The following is a 16,853-nucleotide window of genomic DNA, read 5'->3' as shown; positions in this document are numbered from 1 at the left end:
ACCAATTTAAAAAACAAAATGTTCTGCAGTGTTTGTAACCCCAACATCGTACTAGCACAGGGGTTCTCACATTCTTTATAATGTGGACCCTAACTCCTGCTATTTCTACCTCCCCTCCCCACCCATGATCACATAACATCCCTGTGGCAACTACAGCAATTGCTTACATAAAAGAGTCACACTGAGAAAGTAGTTATGTATTTGTACTTTCTTTCAATGTAATTTAGCAGATACAGATGAGAGGAAGAACCACCTCCTTGTGACCAGCTGCCAATTCACAGACTGCCAGCCAGCACTCTGCAGAATAGCAGTGGTCTAGGGACCAGAGTTTGAGAATTGCTGTGCATGAAAATCTGAAAGTAAATTTAATTAAAAACTGACTAGTCTGTTTTCATTGTCTCCACTGAGAAAAATACAAAAACTGAACAAGCAGCAAGAGTAGACCCTGGGCTCAATTCTAGTCTCATAGGACCTATCACAGTACCTCTTTGGTGTTGGCCTGCAGCCCTTTTCCTGGGTTCAGTTCTCAATCTGTCCAACTGGGCCTGGCACAGTATCTCAGTTATAGCCCCTCCTGGGCTAGCTTTCAAAGTGTCTCTCAGCCCCTTCTGGGCTTGCTCAAATATTGTCCTTGCTCTGAAATGGAGCAGTGCCCCAGGGCTTCTTCCCTGCAGATTCTCCACTGGTTGCCCCAGCTCAGCCCCTCTCTACTGTTCTGTTCCACCCCTTCCAGGGGTAACAAAGTTCAACAATTACTGAAACTCTTCCAGGACTTTAGCTCCTTCTCTGGGCTCAGAGCTTAAGCCACTTCCCTAGTGGCTGTAGGGGGGAAAAACCTATATAAAGGTTTCTCAAACAGAGGTCACTGCTTCTGTAGGGAAAGCCCCCGGTGGCCCGGGCCAGTGTGTTTACCTGCCCCGTCTGCAGGTCCAGCTGATCCCAGCTCCCACTGGCTGTGGATCGCTGCTCCCACTGGCTGTGGATCGCTGCTCCAGGCCAATGCGAGTTGCTGGAAGCGGCAGCCAGTAAGTCCCTTGGCCTGCACCACTTCCAGCAGCTCCCATTGGCCTGGAGCAGTGATCCACGGCCAGTAGGAGCCACAATCTGCTGCACCTGCGGACAGGACAGGTAAACACACTGGCCCGACCTGGCTCAGCCCCCATAGGCTTTCCTTACAGAATCGGCAACCCCTGTTTGAGAAACCCTGCCCTATATCTAGCATCAGCCTGCTGCTTCCCTTTACCTACAGGCTGTGTTTCCCTGGACTGTATCCTTCTCAGCCCTAGTACCTTCCTTGCTTTTCTGTCTCTAGCCAGCATTGAACTGTCCAGCCCTGCAGCCAGTCAGGAGCACCAGTCTTACTCCTCTGGCTCTAGCCAACAACTGATCTGCTCTGTCCAGCAGCTCATTTTTATATGAGCCTGATGGATTATGATTGGCGGCTCCCTACAGCCTCTCTAGACAGCTTGGAGGAAACACCTCTACTGTTCCCCTTCCTGCGGCAGGGTGTGGTAGGACCATGAGGCCTCCAGCAGGGGGCCTCAGTTCCTGCTACACCCTATCACACCTCCTTTGTAAAGTGCTTTGAGATCTACTGATGAAATGCATTACACAAGAGCTAAATATTAATTAATTAATATTATTACAAGAGTGTGCACGAGCATACTTAGGAGCACTTTCTACCTCTATATAAAATATGTATCTTTCACTCCACCACAGGCTGCCCTTCCAGCTAACCACCGCTAACAGGCGGTGGCAGTCCTGGTGAGTAGTCATGGTCCCAGCCCACATGTCCTTTGGAATGGACAGCACTGCCAACACTGAGCCTGAACCAAAGCTCATTGAAGTCAGTGGATCAGTGGATCAGGTCCACTGTTAACCTCTCCTATTGCACTCAGGAAACATAAGCAGCCAAATTATTGATGCCTCCCCTAGAGATGTGTTGGAGGTGAAGTTGGGGTTGCCAACCTTCCAGGGTTGTCCTGGAGTTTCCAGGAATTAAAAACTAATTAAGCTTTAATTAAAGATTATGTCATCTGATGAAGCCTTCAGGAGTACATCAGCCAAGCTCTTTGAGCCAAGATTGTCACTTACAATGTGTGTGAACATGAAGTCCCAATTGCAGTTGGGTCCTCAAGGCATTTGTGCAATATAAATGAGAAGAAAAAGAAGAGCCAATCACTGCTAGTGAATGAAAACTTGAATCTATCATCTTTGATTGTCCCACTAAATAAGTATTTATATGAGAGATCAGAGCATCATTGAAGGAGCTGTTTTGGTCTATTGGGTAAATATTATGTGATTTTTGGAAACGTAACTGGAGAACTTTTATGTGTCTATTTTGAAAATCCACTAGATTTTAGTGTAACCAAAGCATCAAACTGCTAGGCAGCTCTTAACTGGAGAACTAGAGAAGGGATGTCTGCGGAACAATATTTATGGACACAGTACATCTGCGGACTGCTATGTTTTCTTGTTACGCTAGGAAATATTAACAGGAACAATTTCACCATTGTTTACTCTGACTCTGTGACATAGTTCCTACCAATATATAAACACTTCTGAGAATGAGGAGCTGGTAGTACCCTCCAATTTAGAGGTAGGATGAGCAGGCAAAATGAAGTGCTACTGAATAGGTAGAAAGCAGGTAAAACTAGGGCCACTTGTAGGGTTGCTAATTTTGGTTGGATGCATTCCTGGAGGTTTCCTCTCATTACATAATCTTTGATTTCTGGAGACTCCAGAACTCTCCTGGAGGGTTATCAACCCTAGCCACTTGATGAGGTTAATACCTTTGAAAGCTGCTTTGTGACTGTAATTTTTCTCTTTATATCTCCCCACAAGAGGTCTTCCTAGCTTTTCTCCAGAATGTGACGACTATTCTTTCAGACACAGAGGAGTGGTTCTGGCTCTCTCCAGGGACCATCAGGGCTGCTCTCAAATCCACCAGAGAGATTGTTGCAGAGTGCTACTAAGTGCTCCCTCCCTAGGTTGAGGGCATTTTCTCTTTATAGAGCTCCTAGCTTTTGCATTGTCAGGAATGAAGGACCAGTCTCAGACACAGATCTCCAGATAGTGATGACAGTTTAATCACCAAGTCAAACACTCCTAGGCCCACAGGCCAATTTTTCTATCAGGAAACAGCTCAGATATATGTGATTGGGCAGGTCATCAGATGAGAAATCCCATGTTCATGGAACATTTCTCATTAGGGCAGATATTAATTGACAAATAAAAAATAAAACACAATCCACAATTCCCATGATTTGTTCTGTTTTACTGATCTTTATGCCTAATACATTGCACCTCCAAGCCTACTGTTTACTACACTCTGCTAATCACCCTCTTGTGTCCCATTCACCTATACCCAAAACACATGAAGAAAACCACCAACATGCACCAGAAAAACAAAACTGGGGAGTCATATTGCCTTTACATGTAGAAGAGCAACTAAGAGAAAATCAATTTCTGAATTTCATTTCATGGCATTAAAAAAACCATCTGGGAAATATAGAAATTGCACTAACCAATCAAACACCCAGATGCCTCTCTCAGACAGGGCTTGTTTTCACTAGTGATTTGCAGTTAATATGTTTGTAAAAGTTAACCTGGAGATTCCCCAAATGTTTGTTCCAGGCAGGGCCGGCTCCAGGCCACAGCGTGCCAAGCGCGTGCTTGGGGCGGCATGCTGCGGGGGCGCTCTGCTGGTTGCTGGGAGGGCGGCAGGCAGCTCCGGTGGACCTCCCGCAAGCATGCCTACGGAGGGTCCACTGGTCCCGTGGCTCCGGTGGAGCATCCGCAGTCACGCCTTTGGGAGGTCCACCAGAGCCGTGGGACCGGCGAGCGGCAGAGCGCCCCCCGCGGCGTGCCGCCATGCTTGGGGTGGCGAAATTGCTAGAGCCAGCCCTGGTTCCAAGCATAGTCCAAAAGTGGTAACTACCTTGAGCTGTCAGTTAATTAACTTATACAAAATCTAAGTGTAGGCATACCCATGTTCGCCAATACATCTATATTACTAAGTATACTTCAGTGGAAGCAGCAAGAAACCCCATACTGGACTGTGACATTTCCCCAGGTGTAATCTAGACGGTTGAGTAGTTGTGTCTCCTTAGCTCTCCAATTAGGGTGCCTTTTGCACTGCTTCACTGCACGAACAACTACTCTGGCCTGTTTATACACAGCCTCTAGCCTGCAAAATCACTCCCAGCTGAATTATATGCATGCTTCTAGCCAGGCACTCCTGAACTGTATTGCAGAGTGACACCAGTGAATTCCCAATCCAAGACTTGTCCCCAGAAATGCGCATCTTATACAGCTCAGCTTTTTCCTTCTGTACTGTACAAGCTTATAGAAAGTCCATCATTTCATAAATGGAAAATTATATGCATAAACCCTGCTATCTCAAATTAAGTTTCTCAACCACTTCAATCCAGACATACACTGGTTTAGATAAAACAAGCTTATTAACTACAGAAAGATAGATTTTAAGTGATTACAAGTAATGAGGCAGAAAAGTCAGAATTGGTTACAAAGAAATAAAAGGTAAAAAGCAAACTAATATCTAAGTTAACAAACTAAGTAAATTTAAAGCAAAAGGTTTCTCTCACTATATGCTTACAGCAGTCTGGTTGGATTCCTTCAGCCAGGACTCCTCCCCCCAGTTCAGTGATGCTTCTTTCATCTTTCAAATGTTGTTGATGCCATGAGTAGAGATGAGGGCAGAGAGGTTATTTTAGGGCTCTGTTCCACATTTTTATATCTTTTCCTCTTCTTTGACAATCATCTTAGGCTGAGGTTCAGGTAAAGCCAGTTTGTTTACATGGGAACCCCCAACTGTTCCATTTCCAAGATGTAAAGTTCTTACTCACACCCTTCTTCCTGTCAAAGAATGGCCACTTGCCCTGTTGATAGTCCATTTGATTGCATTGACACCTGGCTGAGGCTTCAGTTTGCCTTTTGTTTCTAAGGAACTGGTCTGGGCTGCTTTCCCAGGCTTGGACTATCCCTTAGTAACATCATACTTAGAATCTTATATCTTTACATACAGTGTTGCCACACATATTTTACCAGAACAATAATGATCTGCAAATTATCAGTTTTCAAATTATACCTCACAAGGCATAGTTTGTACAAGATTTATCATAGTTTTGTAAAAGTGGTGAACAGAAGGGTACACAGTGTGTCACATGGACAATTATGGAATAATTTAACCCATGGAAAAGTTCCTCCCTAGCCCTTGTTTGTGATGAGCTGATAACCTGAAGCATGAGGGTTTATGTCCCTTATAAAATAATTTCACTCCATCTAATGTAACTATGGATGTTTTCATTACCCATAGAATGGATGATCCTTTCCCATTTTTGGAGGGTCATATCACACAGCATGATGTTGCATGTTGGGCTTGCAGGATATAGGAAAGATGGGTGAAAAGCCATCTGCTGAATAGCTTTTCCTCCTTGATGCTGCGGGCAATTGCTTCTACATATGATGTGATAGGTGGCATTCATGCTAATTTGGCATGTATTGTCTTCTCTTCTACTATTTTGCTTTTGTTCTTTTGTTAATAGTTTAGAGTTGAAATGTTGCGCATGTGATTGGTGATTATATTAGGAAGAAAGTGTTTTCCATATGCTTATTTGTGGATACTGTATGGCCCTGATTGTGATAATAATTAAACACCTGCATAACTCTCCTCCCATGAGTAGAGTTGTGCATGTACTTAAGCATTTGCAAGATCTGGGCCATCAGAGGTATATACTTTGTTTCCTACTCACTGAACATAACTGAGAGGATGTGAAGGTATGTATGAAAATGACAGATTACAGATCTATCTAATTTCTTATTAAATCTCACCTTTTCTGAGAGCTAAGCAACTGGAAGACAAAAATAGAAAGACATAGTTTTTGCTACTTTTTAAAAAAGAAAGCACAATAATATTGCAAAATTCTTGCAAGATTAGAATTAAATTCTACATCTAGATTGTAATTTATATTCATGTCTTACTCTACTGAGTACATGCTTTTAAATTCAGTATTTAGTCTATGTACATGTACTGTAACATAGCAAACTCATTGAAAGCAGAACAGAAATACACATAAATGTACATCTATTTTAAAGTCAATTGACTTAATTTTCAAATGTATTACAAAATTATATAAGTCTCTCCTTAAGTATTTTAAAAATCACAAACAGAACAAATCAAGATAGAGTCCGACTGAACTTTCATTTTACAATTAGTTTTAGCACATGCTGAGCTCAGGGCCTCCCCTTCTATTTTTCTTGTTTAAAATGCAAACAGTTACACTTACAGCTATTGATACAGCTATTACAGACCCAGCTACTATTAACACTATTGTTAAAACATTAATACCTTCATTGATAACATCATCATTAGGAGCACCATCAGGCGAGGATTCCTTTGGAGGGACAAACAAAGCTGCTTGTGCTATATTCGACATTTCTGAGGTCAGAGAGGCATTATCAATGGCACGTATTGCAAAATAGATTATGGTGTCATTTTCTGTTGTGACATTTTCTGGTTTAAACTGAAATGATTCTTTGGTGCCGGCAGGTTTAGGTGCCAGACTAGAGATATTCATGGAAGTAGCATCATCAAAGGTGTTTCTTAGGTCCAGAAAACTTTCTCTCATTTTTATTATGTATCTGTTAGCTGGAAAAAGAGAAGAATACAAGTAAGAGTGTGTTAGTATGCCTATTACACTATCTGTAACTGCAAGCATAGTACATGATTTGTAGAACAGTTTTGTATCTTTATCAGAACTCCAATGATACTCCATTACCATCCCTACCATTTTCCCCACCTTCGCTATTGATGGGCCTGCTTAATTGACTCCCATCCTTCCTCTGAAGAGCTCTGGACAGGAATCCTGTTAGAACTTGTCTGTTTCACAGTTTAATTGAGTGAGCAGCAGGAGACCAAACCCAAAACTTCAAGATAAGTCTTCCACATGGCAGTGCAGAAAACTGCCACTAAGCTGCCCCACATCCAGGGCCAGCTCTAGGATTTTTGCTGCCCCAAGCAAAAAAATTTTTGGCCGCCACCCTTTTTCTTTTCGTGCCCCCCTGCCCCCGGCCCCGCCACAACTCCACCCCTTCCAAACCCCTTCCCCAAATCCTCAGCCTCGGGCGTGCCGCATTCCCCCCCATTGCTTCCTGGGGGCCCCCCCATGACCTCCCACCCTAGCTCTCCTCTGCTCTGTGTGCTCCCCCAGGTATGCTGCCGCTCCATTTCTCCCCCCTCCCTCTCAGGCGAGGGAGGACGGAGAAGCGGAGCAGCGGCATGTTCAGGGGAGCAGGCGGAGCGGAAATGAGCTAGGGTGGGGGGGCACAGGAAGTAACGGGGGGTAGAGGAACCACTCCCCGCTCCAGCTCACCTCCGCTCCACCACCGCTGCCTCCCCTGAGTACCCCGCTGCTCTGCTTCTCCTCCCTCCCAGACTTGCTGCGTGAAACTGCTGTTTCATGTTCAGCAAGCCTGGGAGGGAGGGGGGAGAAGTGGAGCAGCGGTGGCATGCTCAGGGGAGCAGGTGGAGGTGGAGCGGAGGTGAGCTGGGGTGGCGAGCTGAGGTAGCGGGGGCACTTTTTCCCCATGCCCTGGAGTCGGCACCTATGATGGCCAGTGCCAGAATGCTGCCCCTAGAAATGTGCCACCCCAAGCACCTGCTTGTTTTGCTGGTGCCTGGATCCGGCCCTGCCCACATCCATGCCTCCCCTCCCTACCCGCTCCCCCTATCCCTCCCATGCCCATCTACACAACTTCCTTCAATTGTCTCTGGTGAGTATGCAAGTCAAGTATAAGATCAAACAGTACATTTAAAAAACACAGCAGTACAGGGATATATCCCTGCATCCTGTTCAGCATTCCCTCTCTAAAAGCATAGACTAAGAGATAGGAAAATGCCTGCTCCATTTGCCAGCATAGTTAGAATATCAGGGATGTTGCTGCAAATGTGTCTGGCTTCCACAGTTGTTATTTCAAGGCTGTTTGGTTCTGTTCTGCTGGTGGGTTTTCCAGGTCTTTGTTTGAGTTGAGTTCTACCTCCTGCCCCACATCTTCTTTTCTATCTCTGCAGAGCTGGGGGAAGGGGTAATAAAAGAGTGCTATTCCAGCTCTACACCATCACAGGATCCTCCTAAGTGAGGTTATTCTTCCATTGCTGGCTACTCTAGCTATACCGTTGTTATGACCAGGAGGAGTAGCGCAAAGTTGCCACATAGCAGAACCTAGACCAGTGCTTTGGGGATTTAATGGAGTTGTTGGTTTATTCTCTGGTGAGCTGGTTGACAAGAGCTGTAGGGGTATGTAAAGTTTTTAATCTGAGACTGCTCTCTGTGTGACTGTAAGACTTCTATCTTAACCCCTCTCTGGCTTGTGCTGATGTACACAATTGAGTCATGGGACCTGGCTACAACATACTTAATATGTGTATTATAGCGGAGACCTTGGTGTGTCCCCATAAATGGATTAAAGTCTTGGACTGTCCATGGTGTAACTGTGTCCCCTGACTTACGTATAGTTGCAGAGTAGACAGGGGCTAAGCCTTGGAAGAGTCACTGGTGACTCTAAACATATTGGTGAGTATGTTTTTGATTTAATTTGTTTGTCTTTTTAAGCTAGTATTGGCTGGTTGGTATAAAAGTTTTGCATTTCTGCCACAAAAGTGTCAGGGTTTGGGAATATTTCATGTTTCTCAAACATTTTTTTGAAGATTAAGAGGGACTAACATTAATATCATATTGAACAGGGAATTTACTGGTTATGCCAAGGCCTGATCTACACTAGGAAATTTTAGAGAGAAAATCTAGCGGAGGCCAGGCCAAATGGTCACATTTTTGCAGATGGGAAAGACAACTTTTGTCATCTGCTTAGCTGGCTCATTGTATGTAATTTCAGATAACTGACAATAATGTATCACTTCCAGCTGACTAAAACAAAACTTCCAACTTACCTTGTCCCACATCAAAGTCATTCCCAGGAGCTGTCCAAGACAAACGAATTTTATCTTCTTCAGACTGAGCCTCAAGGTCAATAATTTTACAGGGTGGGAACACATCAGTAGTTCCTCCTGAAGGAACATTTTCCATTACAAAAGAACCTCCTGAGGCAACTCTATTGAAACTTCCTAGCTTTGCTTGAATTTCATCATCAGTAACTTCAGGTCTCGGTGCATTCATTTTAATTTCACCTGTCCCAAAAAAGATAAAAAATTACTCATAATATTTGACCATTACAAAACTCTAAATCATAGCACACTTTCTTTTTATCTAGCATTCCTTCTTGCTTTAATCTACCTTTTTCTTTAGCTTATTCAAACGTAGTGCAAAAATTAGTGAGGCTCAGACAGAAAACAAAGTGAATTTCAAGACCTGCATCTTTGCACAAAACTAAGGCAGACCCTAAAAGCAAACCAGATTTCAAGGATAGTTGAAAGTAGCAACAGTGCTTATTATCAGTTAGAGTATTTAAGGTATTAAGCAGGTGTCAGTGGAAAGTGGTTATGATGAAGTAGCTTCCACCCCACTCTTCCTTGGTATTGCAGGCAGTGAAGAATTACAACCTTGGAGGCATTTCCTTGCTTTGTGGATTTAAGTTGAACATGTTTTTATGTAGACTTTTAAAATTCAGTATAGTCCAGGGTTTCTCAAACAGGGGTCACCACTTCTGTAGGGAAAGCCCCTGGTGGGCCGGGCCAGTGTGCTTACCTGCCCCATCAACAGGTCTGGCCGATCACTGCTCCGGCCCAATGGGAGTTGCTGGAAGTGGTGGCCAGTAAGTCTCTTGGCCTGTGCCGATTCCAGCAGCTCCCATTGGCCCTGGGCAGCGATCCGCGGTCAATGGGAGCCACAATTTGCTGGACCTGCGGACGGGGCAGATAAACACACCGGCCCGGCCCGCCAGAGGCTCTCTCTACAGAAGCAGCGACCTCTGTTTGAGAAACCCTGGTCTACCCAGAATCAGATTAAATGACAAAAAGTAAGTTATTATTTTTCCCCAGAGTTGTTAACCAAGTTCCATCTGCAGGGCCAACTGTTCAACTGTTCTCTTCAAAGTACGTCTCTAGTTACACCTGTACAATCCCACCGATGGCCACAGTGTTGTATAGATGTAAGGGAGCATGGCATTTGGCCTGCAGATTATGGAGACAATGCACAAACCAGAAAGAACACAACTTGATATTCAGAACCTCAGCATCTGCAGGGCTGGGAGTTAGAACAGCCATGTTGCTAACCTCTAACTAGCCAAATTTGTTCTGGAGCGATTGAGACATAACAGTGTAGAATTCAACAATACTATTTTAACAAAGTCACTTCAGAATAAGCTATATTTGAACGTTGAATTAGTTGTATTTTTTGCACTTAATTTCCCTGGGGCTTTTAGTCAAAACCGAAATGCAAAAATAAGGGAAAGAGGAAAAATATACTAAGTTACACACACCCTCACACAAAGTGTTTTCTACTTCATAAATGTTCCTTACCATTTTCTATGTAGCCTGGAACATACAAGGCTTGACTCTGCCTATGGCGACGTCTGACAATCATATCTTTCCCTTGGACACGCACTTTTAAGTTGTATCTGCCATTTCCTTTGAAAGATGTAAAGTACTTTGAATAGATTCCATCATTCTTGGTAATATCAGCACCTTGACATACAAATGTTAATAATTAATTATCCAAACAAGATACCTTTTGTTAAGAAAGATCTTTTCTTACTGTTCAGTTCATAAACATACATTGGACCTGCTCTTGCTTCTACTGAAATCAATAAGAGTTTTGATATGGACCTAGGTGAAAACAGGATCGATCCCATTGTGGTGACATAAGCTCATATATTTAATGGGAGATAACAATGTAGCATTGAAAAATGTAGCTGTGTATTTACTGTTATTTTAAATAATAACCACTAGTTTACTATTTCTAAACTACTTAGTAATTCTCTGTAGTTTTCTGTGGTCTGTGGAGCCCTTCTTGGTGATCTGCAGACTAAAACTCTTTGAGATTGAAGCAATGGTGGAATGTAGGGTTGTGGAGAGGAGAGAGCCTGCAGTCTGAACTACATGGTTCAGAGAACAGAGAAGTTGGAGAATGATCACATCACCTCTGTAGGCACAGTAGATTTAAAAAAGGAGAATAATAATCTATATAATTCATCCTTATGAAGGAGATGTTTTTAACATAGCTACACTGCCTATAGTATATAGCATGTGACAAGTTTAGAAACAGACTCTCACTCTCTTGTTCTGCCTCCTGCATCCCCTCTGTAAAATACACATAATTTCAAACAGTGAGTACAGCTGAATCAGGCCCACAAGACCCCCTTCGATCCCTGTGCTGGCTATTTGCATCAAGGTAACTGCATAGGAGAGGAAGAAGACTCTGCACAGCCACTACACACCCTTCTTCTTGGCGCAGTTTCTCTCTCCTCCTTCCTAACACACCCAACAGTGTAGCTGTGTCAGCATGTCAGGGCACACGTGCTCCACCACTTTAGACCCAGTGCAGTTTATTCCCATTCTGAAGCAGTGGGAAGACCAGAGTCACAGTCTCCACTCACTTGCTGCCCCTAAGTCTGTGCTTATGGTATAAGCATGACTGAACCCTTAGTGATAAGCTTGGAAGTAGCATGCAGAGGCCGATTCTAAAACACATACCACAAAATGGGGATTGTACAAATTTCTAGACAAAAGGTAAGGAAACTGTGGTGAAGAAGAGAAACCACCCAGAAGCATGGAAGGGGTTAAAGAGAACCTTTGGGCCCAGCTAGCCCCGCCCTGTTATACCTGCAGCCAATGTCAAGCCTGGAAGGGAGAGAAAAAGAGGGATCCTGGCTCAGTTTGGGGCTGACTAGTGAAGAGACAGGAGCTCGCTGCCTCCCTACCTGAGGGAAGGGTCACTAGGCTGCCAGCTGAGGCAGCCACCAGAAACCAAATATTCTCTTCCTGGCCAAAGGAGCTGGAGAAAGAGGTCTAGGAGCATGGGGCCTAAGAGAAGCCCAGGGGAACAAAGCTCAGACACCTTGTCTGCCTGGTCTGGAGGAATCTGCAACTGCAGCAGGATGCCACCCAGAGTCCACAAGGGGGCGCTACTAGAGACAAGCCACCACAGGAACTTGGACTCTAGGGGTCACACCTCAAATTGAAGGGACAGCAGTGGGAACTAGCCCAGAACTACGGGTCCCCTACTCAGGGATTGACTTGCACAGGACCCTGGGCTGGGATCCACTGGAGTGGGAGGGCCCGGGTCTCCCTAAACTCCTGCCTTAAAGACTGAGGCACCTAAACCACAGAAGCAGGGGACAGAAAGTCAAATACTCCAACCTCCAAGTCCCCGGTACAGAAACCTCTAATAAGATTACCTGAACCATCATCAAGGAGTTTGAGCTCCACTGCAGATCCAGTCTGTGGTTCAACAGTGGCCATCACGGTTGCACCAAGAACAGGCAAAAATCCTTGACTAACTTCTGCATAAATCACCATTGGATTAGGGAAGTTGTTTGTATCCTTATTCATGTGGGCTTTCACAGTCACTGGAGGCACAGCCAAAGATGCCGCTCGAGAGGTTACTATCATTGATATGACTTGAGAATCTGTGTGGTTATTTTGAATCCAATAATACCAATCCCCCACCTGCAAGTCAAGTATATGGAGTATAAAAATATAATATAAGACTCCATTAGTCTAAGGACAGTTTTGTGTTTCCCTTAGTTAATTATTATCTTAGTTTAGCGGAGATTTTCCAGGGCACAAAAGGCAATTAGGGGACCAGAGCTGAGGTAATTTGGGTATCTTACTCATGATTCTTCGTGCTCTCAAATGTTTGGTTTCTTTTAAATTTAACCTTATGTCTGAATTTGCTCAGTTCTAGTGGTGGATGTTTGAAAATTATCATATTCTTGGAAGGACTGGAACCCGTATATTATTGATATGCACCCTCAACCTTAACTTAGTGTTTTGTCTGGGAGTCTTGTATACTTGAGACGCGTGTAGAGCATAATAAAAAATTAGGAGGAGCACAAATGACAGTTAGACAACCATTGCAAGTCAATGGAGTTACACCAAAGATAAAATTGGTTCATTAGGAATATATATTTATAACTTCTAAAAAGAGAAGTGGCATTTTAGATTATGAAAATGTTAACATGTTCGGATAATAAAAGAGTTTAGTCTTTACCTCTGCAGTGCCTGCTATACTCAGTCGAGCTGTTCGGAGGTTTAGATTACTAACTGTGAAGTTTGACGTTCTATATTCTTTTCCTTTGGGGTCCCGCAGTAAAATGTCTGGTGGAGATGTGATTCCATCCCATGTAACTACAAAGAAGGTGTCTTTTCCCACAGTGCTATCTACAGTCACTGTACCATTCATCCACTGCTTGACTGCGACACTCCGAGCTGTACTTTCAAGCTGGAAGACAAACAAAATATGTTTTATGGGTAGTTAGCAGATATAAACTTAAAATACCAGTAATTTCAGAGCGGTTCATTTTCCTCTTAAAGGGCCGAACAAATCAATATTTTGCATATTCAGAGGGCACCTTGACTGGCTGGTGGACAACTGGCCCACTGCTGGCAGAGGGGACAGAGGAGGATTAATGCTGGCATCACCCTGAGCAGATCTCTGCTGTTCTATGCAGAGCTCAGGGTTGTGCAAAGGAGGCAGGAACCTTCTGCCACTGTGCCTCCACACCTGGGGAACTAGCAGGAGGGTGAAGGCCACTTGGGCTAGCCATTGAAGGGAGTGGAATAATGAATCCCGGAGCACATTTTTGGTAATGCCCATTTGCAGAGTACAATTGCTTAAGAATGTGAAAATATAGTAACCAAGGGTCTCCTTCCACTGTTCTTTGTGGTCTGTCTACCTAGCTATCAAATCACTTCTGTGCAGGAGATCAGTGCTACATTTCCTCTGCAGCTGTCAGCCTGCTTCCAGAAGGACAGCACAATGAGAGAGCCATACAACCACAGGTAGGGACAACAGAGAATAATGAGAGACACAAACAGAAATAACATAAACAACAGGGAGACACACAGAAAGAAGAGAAACAGGGTGTCCTTTACCAACATTGGTATTGTACGTGTGGGCCACCAGAATTTACAGATGAGCTACCAACAGGAGTTTTATAGTGGCCCACTGGACTACCAGGCTGCAAGTAGATTTGCTCACTCCTGTTTTACGGATTACAAAAACTAAAGATAGGAAAGTACTTTTTAATAAAATATCTTTCTGTTTAGGATAAAAATTGGAGATTAGATACTGGAAGGCAATTGCAAAGATCACGTGGGTGGACATTTGTGTCAGGTGCTCAGATTGTACTATAGTGATGAGATTGGTATAAATGCTTAGAAAGTGTGATAAATTCTTTTTTAATAGCTGATGTTACTATCCCAGAAAATAAAGAAACATTTTGTTCTCTTTCTCCTGATGTGACAGTGGAGCTACTAAAACAGAAGACCTAATAATTCAGGATTTCAGCTATCTCCAGATGGAGTGTGAACATGTCACCTCCTCTCTCCATTGTGCGACAACAGAGCTAATTTTGATTCCATTAGGAGTCTTGTTACATGCTACAGAACTGAAATCACTGATACCAAGGTCTAAGCTTTAGATCTGTTTTGGGCTAGTGGTGCACTAGCACCAAGGCTCCCCTACTATCAGCTAAAATCATGAGAGCTGAAGTCACTAAAGAGCTGAGATCTCTGAGAGCTGCGTTAAGTAGGGGAGGGGTCTGAAGACAAGTCGGTGAGCAGCTAGCAGGATGGCTAGCAGAGAGGAGCGGCTAGCGGAGAGGCGTGGTGAGCAAAGCAGATAGCAGAGTGACTGGCGGAGAGATGCGGCTGGCAGTGAAGACTGCAGCAGAACCCCACGGAGAGGCGTGGCAATCAGCCATCAACCCAAGCAGTGAACATGTAAGATAATAATAATAAGGGAAATATACCCATCTCCTAGAACTGAAAGGGACCTTGAAAGATCATTGAGTCCAGCCCCCTGCCTTCACTAGCAGGACCAAGTACTGGTTTTGCCACAGATCCCTAAGTAGCCCCCTCAATGATTGAACTCACAACCCTGGGTTTAGCAGGCCAATGCTCAAAACACTGAGCCATCCCTCCCCCTGCTAGATAGCCCCATACCTCCCCCTGCTTCCACCCAGGCTGAGAGGTAAACTCTGCAGAGGAACTTCTGAACTCTGTGGGCTACACTGACCATCAGAAACAGCGTGTGGGGTGACTGTTGGAATGTTGGACTTAAGACGCTGAGGGGAAAAGGACTCTGCCGAACTTACTTGGGGGTAGGTCTTTTGCTCATGGTTTGTGTTATGAATCCCGTTTGTGGTGTTTCCCAAACATAATGCTGCATTGTTTCCCTCCTTTATTAAAAGGCTTTTGCTACACTCAGGCCAGGTCTACACTGCGACTTTAAATCGGTTTAATGGCCGATATACCGATTTAACGCTGTATCCGTTCACACGACGTCGTCATTAATATCGAGTTAAACGGCTCCTAAATCGATTTCGGAACTCCTCCCAAACGAGAGGAGTAGCGCTAAATTCGATAGTGATAACTCGGATTAGGGTTCATGTGGATGGAAATCGACGATTGGCCTCCGGGCGGCATCCCAGAGTGCAGCACTGACCGCTCTGGACAGCATCTCGAACTCGGATGCAGCGGGCAGGTAAAACAGGAAAAGCCCCGCGAACTTTGAATTACATTTCCTGCTTGCCCAGGTGGAGCTCTGATCAGCACGGCTGCAATGCAGTTTGAAATCGAAAAAAGAGCTCCAGCATAGACCGTACGGGAAGATACTAGGTCTGATCGCTGTATGGGGAGACAAATCTGTTGTATGCAGCTCCGTTACAGAACACGAAATGCAAAGCGTTTGAATAAAAACTCCAGGATACACAGCGCGGTGTGACAAGCGTAACGGGAGCCAGAGAATCAAATGGACGCTCATGAAGGGAGGGAGGGGGTACTGAGGACTCGAGCTATCCCACAGTCCACAGCAGTCCTGAAAATTATTGCATTCTGGCTGAGCTCCCATGTCGTAGGTTCAAACAGCAGTGTCTGGCGTGGTCAGGAACAGCTCCTCAGTTATTTCCCCCCACCACCACGTGAAAAAAAAAAGGGAAAGAGTGCTGTGCTAGGCGTTTGCTCAATGCACTCGCGAAAAAGGCGCCAAAGGGTTGTCTGCTGCCTTCACAAAAGGGAGGGGTGAGGCTGTACCACAGCACACCCGGGCAGTGTTTCTGCCCATCAGGCACTGTGCTCTCAACACGGAAGTGGGAACTATGGGATAGCTGAGGAACAGCTCACCACAGTGCACCGCTCCTGAAATCGATGGAGCTTTGGACCATAGACGCAACAATCGAATTCGTTGATCACAACTGTGGACGCGCTAAACCGATTTTATTAGATCTGTTTTGTAATATCGGTTTAAGCTAATTCGAAATAATCGTGCAGTGTAGACATACCCTCAGACTCCGTGCTTGCGAGAGGGGAAGTATTGCCTCTTAGAGGCGCCCAGAGGGGTGGTATATAATTGTCCCAGATTACTGGGTGGGGGCTCGAGCCGGTTTTGCATTGTAGTAGTGAAACAGAACCCCTAGATACTGAACCCGGCCCTTGTTGCTGCCAAGTCTGACGGGCAGAAGGGTTACATTTATGAATGTATATATGACATAACTAGAATGTGTTTTATGCTACATATGCTATGTAACATATCTATGTAAAGGTTATGATCTACTGAATACATTCCTCCTATTTGTATGCATGAATCATTTTTGTACTTGAAGTTAGGAATATTGGCTCTATACTTGCTTGATTTCTATTGAGAAAGGAATGTGCA

General features: G+C 44.4%; 1 pseudogene; it reads right to left on the bottom strand.

Moving 5' to 3' along the window:
* Window positions 1–6,239: 6,239 nt before the first annotated feature.
* Window positions 6,240–16,853, bottom strand: part of LOC116824169 (calcium-activated chloride channel regulator 1-like) — a 32,140-nt pseudogene continuing 21,526 nt past the window's right edge.

The sequence above is a fragment of the Chelonoidis abingdonii genome, chromosome 7 (assembly GCF_003597395.2).
Source record: "Chelonoidis abingdonii isolate Lonesome George chromosome 7, CheloAbing_2.0, whole genome shotgun sequence".
Taxonomy (NCBI): Eukaryota; Metazoa; Chordata; order Testudines; family Testudinidae; genus Chelonoidis; species Chelonoidis abingdonii.
Note: the sequence above shows the minus strand (reverse complement) of the source record. Positions and strands in the feature narration are given on the sequence as shown.